The 12,129-nt window shown below is 40.6% G+C and overlaps 1 pseudogene; it reads right to left on the bottom strand.

Annotated features, from left to right (window-relative positions):
• Window positions 1-944: 944 nt before the first annotated feature.
• LOC146715208 (uncharacterized) lies at window positions 945-2,680 on the bottom strand (annotated as a pseudogene).
• Window positions 2,681-12,129: the final 9,449 nt, after the last annotated feature.

The raw sequence follows: 12,129 nt of genomic DNA on the forward strand, positions 1-12,129 counted from the left end.
ACAGATGAAAGCATGTTTCACTTTCACTAACAGAGGCGAGGCTGCCGGATACTGATGCCACCAGGCCCTCTGACCACCACCAGTAGGCAACGGGTGAAGTGTCTTACCCAAGGACACAACGACCAAGACTGTCCAAGCCAAACCAGCAACCTTCCGATTACAAGGCGAACCCCTAACTCTTGAGCCACGATCGCCCAGTGGGGACATTTCATTTTCCAGCAGGAAGCTTTTTGTTAAACCCTTTAGATCAGGGGTCGGCAACCGCACGCGGCTCTTTAGTCCTTATGGTGCGGCTCTGCGTGGTTTATGAAAATTAATTTTTTTTACTTGTAGTTCTAAATTGGAAGATTATTGTGATTTTGCAATATACAAATATACAAATAAAACACTGAAATTTTAAGTTAAGTTTGAAAACAGTTTAAAAAAAAATAGGGCTTTGGAGTTGACGTCACGCCGCAGTGCATTGTGGGATCGCGGCGCCATGTCAGTAGGCCAGAAAGCAAAACAAGCACACAGTGTTGGAGTGTTGGATTCGGGACTGCCAGAACCATGCTCAAAATCAGCGCAAAAGACAAAGGGCTGTATCGCGACCGATTGTGCAAGACGCCAAGAGACGGTACTTTGAAAAAATTGTTACGGGCGCCAACCACTGTGACCTCGTTGTGTGGACACAGAGAGACCTTGCTGTGATTCGCGTCTTCCCTGCTGTGGATTTCTGGAAACCGCGCTTAAAGCAAGCACAAGACTTCTTTCGTAAACTGTGCCTTCCTGAACTTGTTGGGAAATACTTCTCGAAACAACGTGCTGCTCTAAATAGCCTGTAATGTTTCATGTTGTGGTTAAAGATTGATGACAGCTGTGTGGTGCGATGTAAATAGTTTGCATTTCATTTTTATGTGATTGCTGTGTACATGTGAATAGATCTAAAGAAAAACAAACAAATATACTATTATTTTTTGTTTTATTAAAACAACTTCACACAAAGTACAACTATTTACAATGTACTGTACATCCAAAAAAACAGCTTTAAGAATACTCAACAGGAGCAAGTGTCATTTGGCCCTGGTTTGACAACAACACTGGGGCACATATTAACAAAAACACAGCAAACCTTAACGATCTTATCAATCGTCACATGATAAGAGTAATCGGATTGGCATTGTAGTGTGTAACATTTTGAACTTGTTGCGCAAACTACCTGTTACTCGCTCAACATGAATTCTCAGGTGGGCACGTCGTAGCCTTTTGTGAAAGCTGGAATCTTGACCTGTGCACACATCATTCCTGCAGCATCTCTGATGTCAAAGCCTCTGTCAGCCAATACTACGTCCCCTGGTAACAGCTTTTGAAGAATGCCACATCTCTCTGTGATGTGTTTATCTGATGCACGACCCCCCCATCCCCTGGAAATGAAAGAAATAGCTCCATGGGGTGTAATCCCGATGAGGTATTTTATGGTGTGTGTACCCTTGTAATGAGAGTATGTTTGTGCGCGTGCCTTTAAATTAGATGGTCTTTCTGTTCGAATCTCAAAACAGTCAACAATGATGGCTACTCGTTTTCCAAAAGTTTCAGTAAACTGTGGAGGCATTGTCGCCTGCAGACAGTGCCTCTCAGGCCAGTGCACCAGTGCTCCTAAGTCGGCATACAAAACATCAATGGTATCGGTGAAGACAGAAGACAGTGTTTTGTGGGACACATCAAATAGATGAAAAGATGCTGGACTGGAAGATCAAGTCTCAGACGCATTAGTGTGAGTAAGAGCATTTGGAAACCTGTCAGTTTCTTTGATATTGGCAGGAAATCTTTGACAGTGTTGAAGAGGGACATTAAGACAGCATAACAATGTAGTCCAGTGTAATATCTTACTTTTTTGGTATCGTCCTTTAAGAAAGTTTCATTCAGCTCTGTCTTTTGCAACTGTGCTCGAAGCAGTCTGTTCTCCTCCAACAGCCGGTTTATTTCTGCTCTGCCCTGTTGACTGCACACACAATCCTTCGTCTGCCCTTCAGCTTCCGTGACGCTGTCACTCCATCACCACTGTCCACATTTGCAGCTGGTACGTCAACCTCCACTTGTCCAACACAATTGCTGTCCACTGCCTCCATGACATGTTTATTTTGTTGTTGTTCTTCTGTCAGACCTTCATCGATCATCAAGCCTGTAAGATAAAAATAGTGCATAGACAAAAGGTTAATGTACACCAATATTCCAATGACAGGTGTGTGATTCATCTTTAAGTTATGTGTGGATTAGTGTACCATAAGAGCAATTTAGTATGTTTTTGGAGGGGGGGTGTTTACCTGCAATGGGTGCTCTTTTTCGCTTCTGTTGCATACGCCTTGCGTGCCGGTCCGAGTCTGACACAGGTTTGTCGTCGTGCCCCAGTGTTGGTGCCCAGTCTGGATTTGTTACATCCATTTCATATGCTGGTTTGCCTGAAATAATGCCAAATCAAAAGCTACTCAGTCGACATGACGTGGTTGTGCAGCATCACACGTTAGCATGTTTTATCTCATTATCTATGACCGCAGCGCATTGAGAAAAAACACTAAAAGCCTTTTAATAGTGATATGAATTAATTTAGAACTCACCGGAGAGAAAATGCCGCGAGCAAACCAACAAAAAGCTGGAGATTGCACGGAACTCGATATCCGCTCGTCTCACCGCTGCAATCCATGCCTGGCGTCTTTGTTTGGTGATATCGGATACATGGGATCCCTCACGTCGCCGCCAGGATGGAAAACGATGAAAAGAGCCCATTATCCAGTTTCTTGCCTTCACGATCGTGAGATCTAACGTTGCAACCGACTACACAACACGTACGAACCATAGCTGAAGCTGTCATGGCGGCGGGGGGCGTGGCCCGCCTCCTGTGACATCACGCTCCAAAGCGACAATCTCATTGGCTTAGGGAGTGATGATGTCATAGATCTTAAGAATCCTTTGATGTTTTTCTTTAAATAGGAGTGAGCAACAGCAAGTTTCAGTTCGTTTCAGCAGCAGCATCAGAAACCATCCACGAGCTGAGAAATCATCCTGGAGAAGAAAAGCGCTCCTGGAAAAGTAAGGTAAAGAAGAAATGGTTCCACTTGTTCCAGAGGAGAGACGCTACGGCTTCCTCACCTGATGTAGCCTCGTCTTGCTCCACCTCTGTTAACCCCACCAACCAGTCCCGGCAGTTGACTGTCCCCTCCTGAGCCTGGTTCTGCCGGAGGTTTGTCCTCGTTTACAGGCAGTTTTTCCTCCCCACTGTCACCAAGTGGAGAGGAAACCAGTCCAACGCTGGTCTCTCAATCTCCCGTTGGAGAGCCAAAGATGCATGCTGACGTGAGGAGTCACGATCGCGAGGAATTTTGCGCATTTTACATTTAAACGCAACCAAAGATGCTTTAAATGGATGATTCCTCATCCATTTAAAACATCTTTGCGAGTCATTTTTTTGTGATCGTCTAACCAAGCCTGCTGACGTGAGGAGTCACGATCGCGAGGAATTTTGCGCATTTTACATTTAAACGCAACCAAAGATGTTTTAAATGGATGATTCCTCATCCATTTAAAACATCTTTGCGAGTCATTTTTTTGTGATCGTCTAACCAAGCCTGCTGACGTGAGGAGTCACGATCATGAGGAATTTTGCGCATTTTACATTTAAACGCAACCAAAGATGCTTTAAATGGATGATTCCTCATCCATTTAAAACATCTTTGCGAGTCATTTTTTTGTGATCGTCTAACCAAGCCTGCTGACGTGAGGAGTCACGATCGCGAGGAATTTTGCGCATTTTACATTTAAACGCAACCAAAGATGTTTTAAATGGATGAGGAATCATCCACTTAAAACATCTTTGCGAGTCATTTTTTTGTGATCGTCTAACCAAGCCTGCTGACGTGAGGAGTCACGATCATGAGGAATTTTGCGCATTTTACATTTAAACGCAACCAAAGATGCTTTAAATGGATGAGGAATCATCCACTTAAAACATCTTTGCGAGTCATTTTTTTGTGATCGTCTAACCAAGCATGCTGACGTGAGGAGTCACGATCATGAGGAATTTTGCGCATTTTACATTTAAACGCAACCAAATATGTTTAAATGGATGAGGAATCATCAATTTAAAACATCTTTGCGAGTCATTTTTTTGTGATCGTCTAACCAAGCCTGCTGACGTGAGGAGTCACGATCATGAGGAATTTTGCGCATTTTACATTTAAACGCAACCAAAGATGCTTTAAATGGATGATTCCTCATCCATTTAAAACATCTTTGCGAGTCATTTTTTTGTGATCGTCTAACCAAGCCTGCTGACGTGAGGAGTCACGATCATGAGGAATTTTGCGCATTTTACATTTAAACGCAACCAAAGATGTTTTAAATGGATGAGGAATCATCCATTTAAAACATCTTTGCGAGTCATTTTTTTGTGATCGTCTAACCAAGCCTGCTGACGTGTGGAGTCACGATCGCGAGGAATTTTGCGCATTTTACATTTAAACGCAACCAAAGATGCTTTAAATGGATGATTCCTCATCCATTTAAAACATCTTTGCGAGTCATTTTTTTGTGATCGTCTAACCAAGCCTGCTGACGTGAGTAGTCACGATCGCGAGGAATTTTGCGCATTTTACATTTAAACACAACCAAAGATGTTTTAAATGGATGAGGAATCATCCACTTAAAACATCTTTGCGAGTCATTTTTTTGTGATCGTCTAACCAAGCCTGCTGACGTGAGGAGTCACAATCACGAGGAATTTTGTGCATTTTACATTTAAACGCAACCAAAGATGTTTTAAATGGATGATTCCTCATCCATTTAAAACATCTTTGCGAGTCATTTTTTTGTGATCGTCTAACCAAGCCTGCTGACGTGAGGAGTCACGATCGCGAGGAATTTTGCGCATTTTACATTTAAACGCCACCAAAGATGTTTTAAATGGATGAGGAATCATCCACTTAAAACATCTTTGCGAGTCATTTTTTTGTGATCGTCTAACCAAGCCTGCTGACGTGAGGAGTCACGATCGCGAGGAATTTTGCGCATTTTACATTTAAACGCAACCAAAGATGTTTTAAATGGATGATTCCTCATCCATTTAAAACATCTTTGCGAGTCATTTTTTTGTGATCGTCTAACCAAGCCTGCTGACGTGAGGAGTCACGATCATGAGGAATTTTGCGCATTTTACATTTAAACGCAACCAAAGATGCTTTAAATGGATGATTCCTCATCCATTTAAAACATCTTTGCGAGTCATTTTTTTGTGATCGTCTAACCAAGCCTGCTGACGTGAGGAGTCACGATCATGAGGAATTTTGCGCATTTTACATTTAAACGCAACCAAAGATGCTTTAAATGGATGATTCCTCATCCATTTAAAACATCTTTGCGAGTCATTTTTTTGTGATCGTCTAACCAAGCCTACTGACGTGAGGAGTCACGATCATGAGGAATTTTGCGCATTTTACATTTAAACGCAACCAAAGATGCTTTAAATGGATGAGGAATCATCCACTTAAAACATCTTTGCGAGTCATTTTTTTGTGATCGTCTAACCAAGCATGCTGACGTGAGGAGTCACGATCATGAGGAATTTTGCGCATTTTACATTTAAACGCAACCAAATATGTTTAAATGGATGAGGAATCATCAATTTAAAACATCTTTGCGAGTCATTTTTTTGTGATCGTCTAACCAAGCCTGCTGACGTGAGGAGTCACGATCATGAGGAATTTTGCGCATTTTACATTTAAACGCAACCAAAGATGCTTTAAATGGATGATTCCTCATCCATTTAAAACATCTTTGCGAGTCATTTTTTTGTGATCGTCTAACCAAGCCTGCTGACGTGAGGAGTCACGATCATGAGGAATTTTGCGCATTTTACATTTAAACGCAACCAAAGATGCTTTAAATGGATGATTCCTCATCCATTTAAAACATCTTTGCGAGTCATTTTTTTGTGATCGTCTAACCAAGCCTGCTGACGTGTGGAGTCACGATCGCGAGGAATTTTGCGCATTTTACATTTAAACGCAACCAAAGATGCTTTAAATGGATGAGGAATCATCCATTTAAAACATCTTTGCGAGTCATTTTTTTGTGATCGTCTAACCAAGCCTGCTGACGTGAGTAGTCACGATCGCGAGGAATTTTGCGCATTTTACATTTAAACACAACCAAAGATGTTTTAAATGGATGAGGAATCATCCACTTAAAACATCTTTGCGAGTCATTTTTTTGTGATCGTCTAACCAAGCCTGCTGACGTGAGGAGTCACGATCGCGAGGAATTTTGCTCATTTTACATTTAAACGCCACCAAAGATGTTTTAAATGGATGAGGAATCATCCACTTAAAACATCTTTGCGAGTCATTTTTTTGTGATCGTCTAACCAAGCATGCTGACGTGAGGAGTCACGATCGCGAGGAATTTTGCGCATTTTACATTTAAACGCCACCAAAGATGTTTTAAATGGATGAGGAATCATCCACTTAAAACATATTTGCGAGTCATTTTTTTGTGATCGTCTAACCAAGCATGCTGACGTGAGGAGTCACGATCGCGAGGAATTTTGCGCATTTTACATTTAAACGCAACCAAAGATGTTTTAAATGGATGATTCCTCATCCATTTAAAACATCTTTGCGAGTCATTTTTTTGTGATCGTCTAACCAAGCATGCTGACATGAGGAGTCACGATCGTGAGGAATTTTGCACATTTTACACTTAAACTCCACCAAATATGTTTTAAATGGATGAGGAATCATCCATTTAAAACATATTTGCAAGTCGTTTTAATGTTGTCGGGTAACCAAGCATGCTGACGTGAGGAGTCACGATCACGATGAATTTTGCCCATTTTACATTTAAACTCCACCAAAGATGTGTTAAATGGATGAGGAATCATCCATTTAAAACCCCCAACCAGTCCCGGCAGTTGACTGTCCCCTCCTGAGCCTGGTTCTGCCGGAGGTTTCTGCCCGTTTAAAGGCAGTTTTTCCTCCCCACTGTCGCCAAGTGCTTGCTCAGAGGGGATTGTTGGGGTTTTCTCTCCTCTGCCTTTTTTCTTCATTTATTTGTTTGTTTAACTTTTTTCACCTTATCTAAATAATAAACCAATTAAATTTATCCTTTGAGTATTTTTCATCTCATCTTTACAGAATCTTTCCAAAACATTTTCAAACATTCAGATCTGTCTTTTATTTTCTTCTTGAAACCTCATAAATGGTGAACTAAAGACCCAGAATATGGTTTGAAACATAGTTTCAGCTGAAACTGGCATAACATTGTGTGTGTGTGTGTGTGTGTGTGTGTGTGTGTGTGTGTGTGTGTGTGTGTGTGTGTGTGTGTGTGTGTGTGTGTGTGTGTGTGTGTCACTAGTTTGGTCATCATGTTTAGACTCATTCACTCCAACGTTATTTAGGCCAAATCTTTAAAACTGTATGATTGCATACACATTTTCAATTCACTTCAATCGCACAAATAATTATTTGCAGTATCTTATTTATTATGAAAATGTCATGCCTGATCATTTGTGCCTACACCACCAAAAATGGGGGCAAAAGGGAGGAGATCATGTTTAATGGGTTATAAGAAAAGGTCAGAAATATAAGTGCCGACATGAGCAGTGTCCACAGAAACCTCTGAATCTCAGCTCAAAGCTCAAATAAACCATTTCTACAACCAGCAAACAAAGCAAAGACACCAAACAGTTAAAAGAGCAGTGACATCACCACGAATCTGTGGTCAGGTAATATCCATGTTTTGATTGATGATTTTCTGGAGTTAAATGTGAACCGAAGCATATTTTGGGTTTTATATGCTATTAAATACTTTTTAAATAAATTAGGTGTGGAAATAAAAAAATCAAAATTTCCTCTGTTTGAGTCACAGAAACTTTGACATAGTAACATTTGCAGTAAGTCCTAAATGTTCACCTTTAAAGTGTTTGTGCTAATAACACCATGTGCAGTAAGACAGGCATGGAGAACAGCACTGACTGGGAGAGGCTTAGAACAGCTGACACACTCAGTTCAGTTCAACATATCAGACTTTAAGAATGCACAAGCACCTAAAATCTATTCATTTAGTCTATCATCTGTGATATTATCATGTAAAATGATGATGTATCGTTCACCTCCATTGTTTAAACAAGTAGCCCTTAAGTATTTAATATTCATATGTTAAAACACTTAAATTTGTCTGTTGTCTCAGTGGCTGATAGTGCCCCACAGGCCTCAGTGTGAGCTTGATGCCATTATAATGTTACAGTTGTTTAATGTGTAGGTGCTCATGATATAGACCACAGGGTCTGTGTAGATACAGGTGGGACACAACACAGAAACTTGTCACTAACATATGTTCCTCTCTCGTGATCAGTAACATCAGTTTTCACTGCAGTGATACAAACCATGAATTACACCCGTATAAAACCCTCCCAAATCAAAACAGCTCACTGATGCAGATCCTCTGCAGTGCCTCTCTTGGTTCTTTTAAAAATTCCTGCATGTGTGAGTTGCTGAAGCACACCCCACCGTTCCCCCTTTTTGAAAACAAAGGAACGGTGGGACTGAGGCAATTTTACCTCAGGATGGCCAGTCACCACATACCAGTGATTCAGCAAAACTCACCTGAGGAATCCAGCCTGACAACGCCAAATTGTTGAGGAAAATTTAACAATAACCTGCACCCAGTGAGCTTGATTTGAAGCGGGTTTAATAAACACATTACAATGTGGAGAGAGCTTCCCAGTGAAACACCAGGACCATCTCTGAATTGTGGCCACCGCCCTTACATCTTATATACAGACACACAGACAAAGAACATTCCACAAACTCTTACATGTTATTTTGAATCAGCAGTGATACATCCTACACTTCCTCTATTCAACTGTAACTACACAAAGCAGCCATGAATGTCCAGCACACACGTGTGTGCGTGTGTAGAGAGAGAGAGCTCACAAAATTAGGTGGTGTTCTTCATTGTAATAGTAAAGGTAACATGGGTCCCCACCGTTTCTCAAAGACTTGTTTCTGTAGTCTGAGTATGTAATTTGTTCCATCAGACAGACACTCACTGGATCCATAGATTATATCTGGTTTTAACCATCTGATAGTTATGCATTTTAGGGCTGCAGTGAGTCATATATTTAGCAAGTAAGTTTTGGCTTTGCAGTCAATATGTTCTGCAATCCTTCCCAACACTGCTACTGTAGGACTTAGTGGAATATTTACCTTGGAAAATGTCTTTGAGAGCATCAAATATCTGCCTCCAGAATACACAGAGTTTAGGGCAGAGCCACAATATATGAGTGTGGTTGGCAGAGTGTGTCCCACAGTTCCTCCAGCATGAACTCAGATGTGTTGGACCCATCTTAGCAGTTATTTCTGGAGTTCTGTTGAATCTGGTACATTAATGCCCCCTTTATTTTGGGCAAGTGCAGGGTTTTGAGTCTAATTCTAGGCCGCTGTTTAGCCTACATGAAGTTAGAAATTCTTCAATACAGCTTGGACTCTCCACCATTTGACCCTTAGAACTGAAGAAGCTTCTCGGATGAGAGGTGAAACGTCTTCAAGTAACTCAAAGAAGTCCAGACGCTTTTCTTTCCAAGCTCCTTAGACTACGATGACCTGGATGACTGAGAACCTTCACAGACTTCTCCACACTTTAAATGCGCTCTAATGATGGGAACGTGTGGTAACATTCAGTCTTAACTGAAATAACATATTGCATCTATAAATGGGATTAAAATGTTTACCAAAGACTAACGTTTTTCATTCAGAACAAACAGCATATTTCAGGTTAGGGCTGCACAACTAGTCTGTCCAATATTAAAGTGACAGTTGTTTGTTACAATTATTCACAGATTGTTGTGGCAAAATGTGTTTTGATTGCGCTGTCATGTCAGAATACTGCTTTCACCTTTACTTTGTGCTACACTCATGTTAATTAATCTTCATAAATTAATGTTTGCAAACACAAAATATAAAGTTTTCCACTCTGCTATTTGTACCTGCACAACAGATGTGAATAAAACTCAAACCTATAGCTCCTTCTCTGTTTCCCTGCAACGTTTTGTATAGATCTAACTTTTTGCCACATAAATAACCTTCTGATGTGTTTACAGAAAATGTATTTGATAGTAGCTTATTTTGTACCTTTTAGTGGGCCTATGCAATGTTCCCTCTAAGCTGCGCACGTGCGCAATTGCGCACTGCTGGCACAGTCTCTGCGCACAGAAATTCTGCGTTGCGCACCAAAAAAAATCTAACCTGAATTGAAATTAAAATTAATACTTTAACAATTCTGTTTTGCAGTGTTGGTCAGTAAGTGACTGGCTGCTCCCATATGGGAACGATGCCACCTTATCCCATAGTCCAGCCAATAATGCGTATATGCGCAGCCAATCAACGTTGTTGGCAGGCTATGACAGCGACCTTATGTGCCGACACCAGTGTTTTAGCTGGCAAAGCGGCGTGGCTGATGTGGAGTGAAGCCATGTTAATGACAACGTGTACAACCATTGGAGATGTGAGCAGGACAGACGGAACAATTGACGGAAAAATTGGGGACTTTACACCAGTTTTTAAATTGTGTTGATTGGCCACGTAAAACCAGAGTTGTGATAAAAACATCTGCAATGTTTTGTTTTCTTTCTGAATACTATCGTTGTTTATATTTACTGCAGGAAGAAACGGTAAAAACGGCGTTTTATAAGGAAAACACTCGAAAGCGCTCTCCACCTGTGAGCAAAAACAAACCCCACCCCCCTCTGCCTTTCCTATTCGTCCAAAAAAGTACCATGTCGACCAATCAAAGAATGATATGGCAACGTGGCGTCTAGTTGTTAAGAAACGGGGGGAAGTTTTAGGAGTGATGGCGGTGCTTTGAGATGTGAGAGATTTACAACGTTTAGCGCAAATCTTGTGTAGTTAGTGTGTAGTGTAGTCAATAGTTTTGTTGTGTGTGTCAGAACAATGAATGCTACAGGTGTTACAGGAGTGATACATCTCCTGCTGTCAGGCCTGCAGGTATCAGGCTGTTGTTCTTTTCCTTTATCTCATAGTGGACAGAAATTATTTTTTGGAGGGGAACAAATAATTTGTGTGGCATCAGATTTGATGCAGAACAGCTGATTGTTCTGTAAATAGTTTGAAATGTTTATTTAAAAACGCCTTGGCTGCATTTAAAAAAATAGCTGCAAAAAACTTTGTTTGCCAAACTGAGTTACTTTTTTGAAGAAGTAACTATATAATTAATTGCTCAGCATTGGTCATTATTTACTATATTTTGTAGACAGAGAGTTACAGGACTCTCTCCCAGACCACAGACTCATGATACAAGTCAGAGCTGTATAAAAGAAAAAAGAAAGTTGTGTTTTCAAAATTGGAGTTCAAGTTATTTTTACTTCCAATAGTGTTAACATACTACACAGGTCATGAACAAGATTTTTTTTTACATTTTCATGGTAAATGGGCTAAAGCAGTTAATTAAAAGTAGTCTAACATAAATGTAAACGCTGTAATTTGATTATTTTAATAAACCATGTAACTTGGATGGATTCAATGCCGGCGTGACCACAGTGCACACGTCTGATGTCGCTCATTGGTCCAAGGGATTGCTCAGGGAGTTTGTGTGTTCGCTCAGACACGTGAAAAATTAGAGGGAACATTGGGCCTCTGACATTCAGTACCCAGTTATTAAAATGTTAAGTGTAAATCATCCCCAGCCCACAATAGCAGCTGAATTTACTACGATTTCAGATCTTTTTACATGTCAATAAGAAACCACCGATGTGTAAAACAGGCTGACAACAGAATGACGTAAACCACACTGCTGCAACTGTGCAGCTCTCAGGTTTGATCTATTGTTTCTCTCTGTTTTTATGACATTTTTCACTGTGGATTACAACAACATCAACATTAGAAAATGAAATACATTTATAGTAGGTGATCATTAATCACTATTATTGGCACTATTAAAGGGCTCCAAAAATCAAACTTTGCTTAGGGCACCACGGAGGGCCAACCCTTTTTACACTTCAACAATTGTACACAAAATACAATCATCCATCCTTCTATCTATTTATGTTCTTCCGCTTATATAATTCAGCATCACAGGGAAGCT

Source organism: Copadichromis virginalis, linkage group LG3 (assembly GCF_057382275.1).
Source record: "Copadichromis virginalis isolate Kocher_CV1m ecotype Utaka linkage group LG3, C_Virginalis_male_GT1.1, whole genome shotgun sequence".
Lineage (NCBI taxonomy): Eukaryota > Metazoa > Chordata > Actinopteri > Cichliformes > Cichlidae > Copadichromis > Copadichromis virginalis.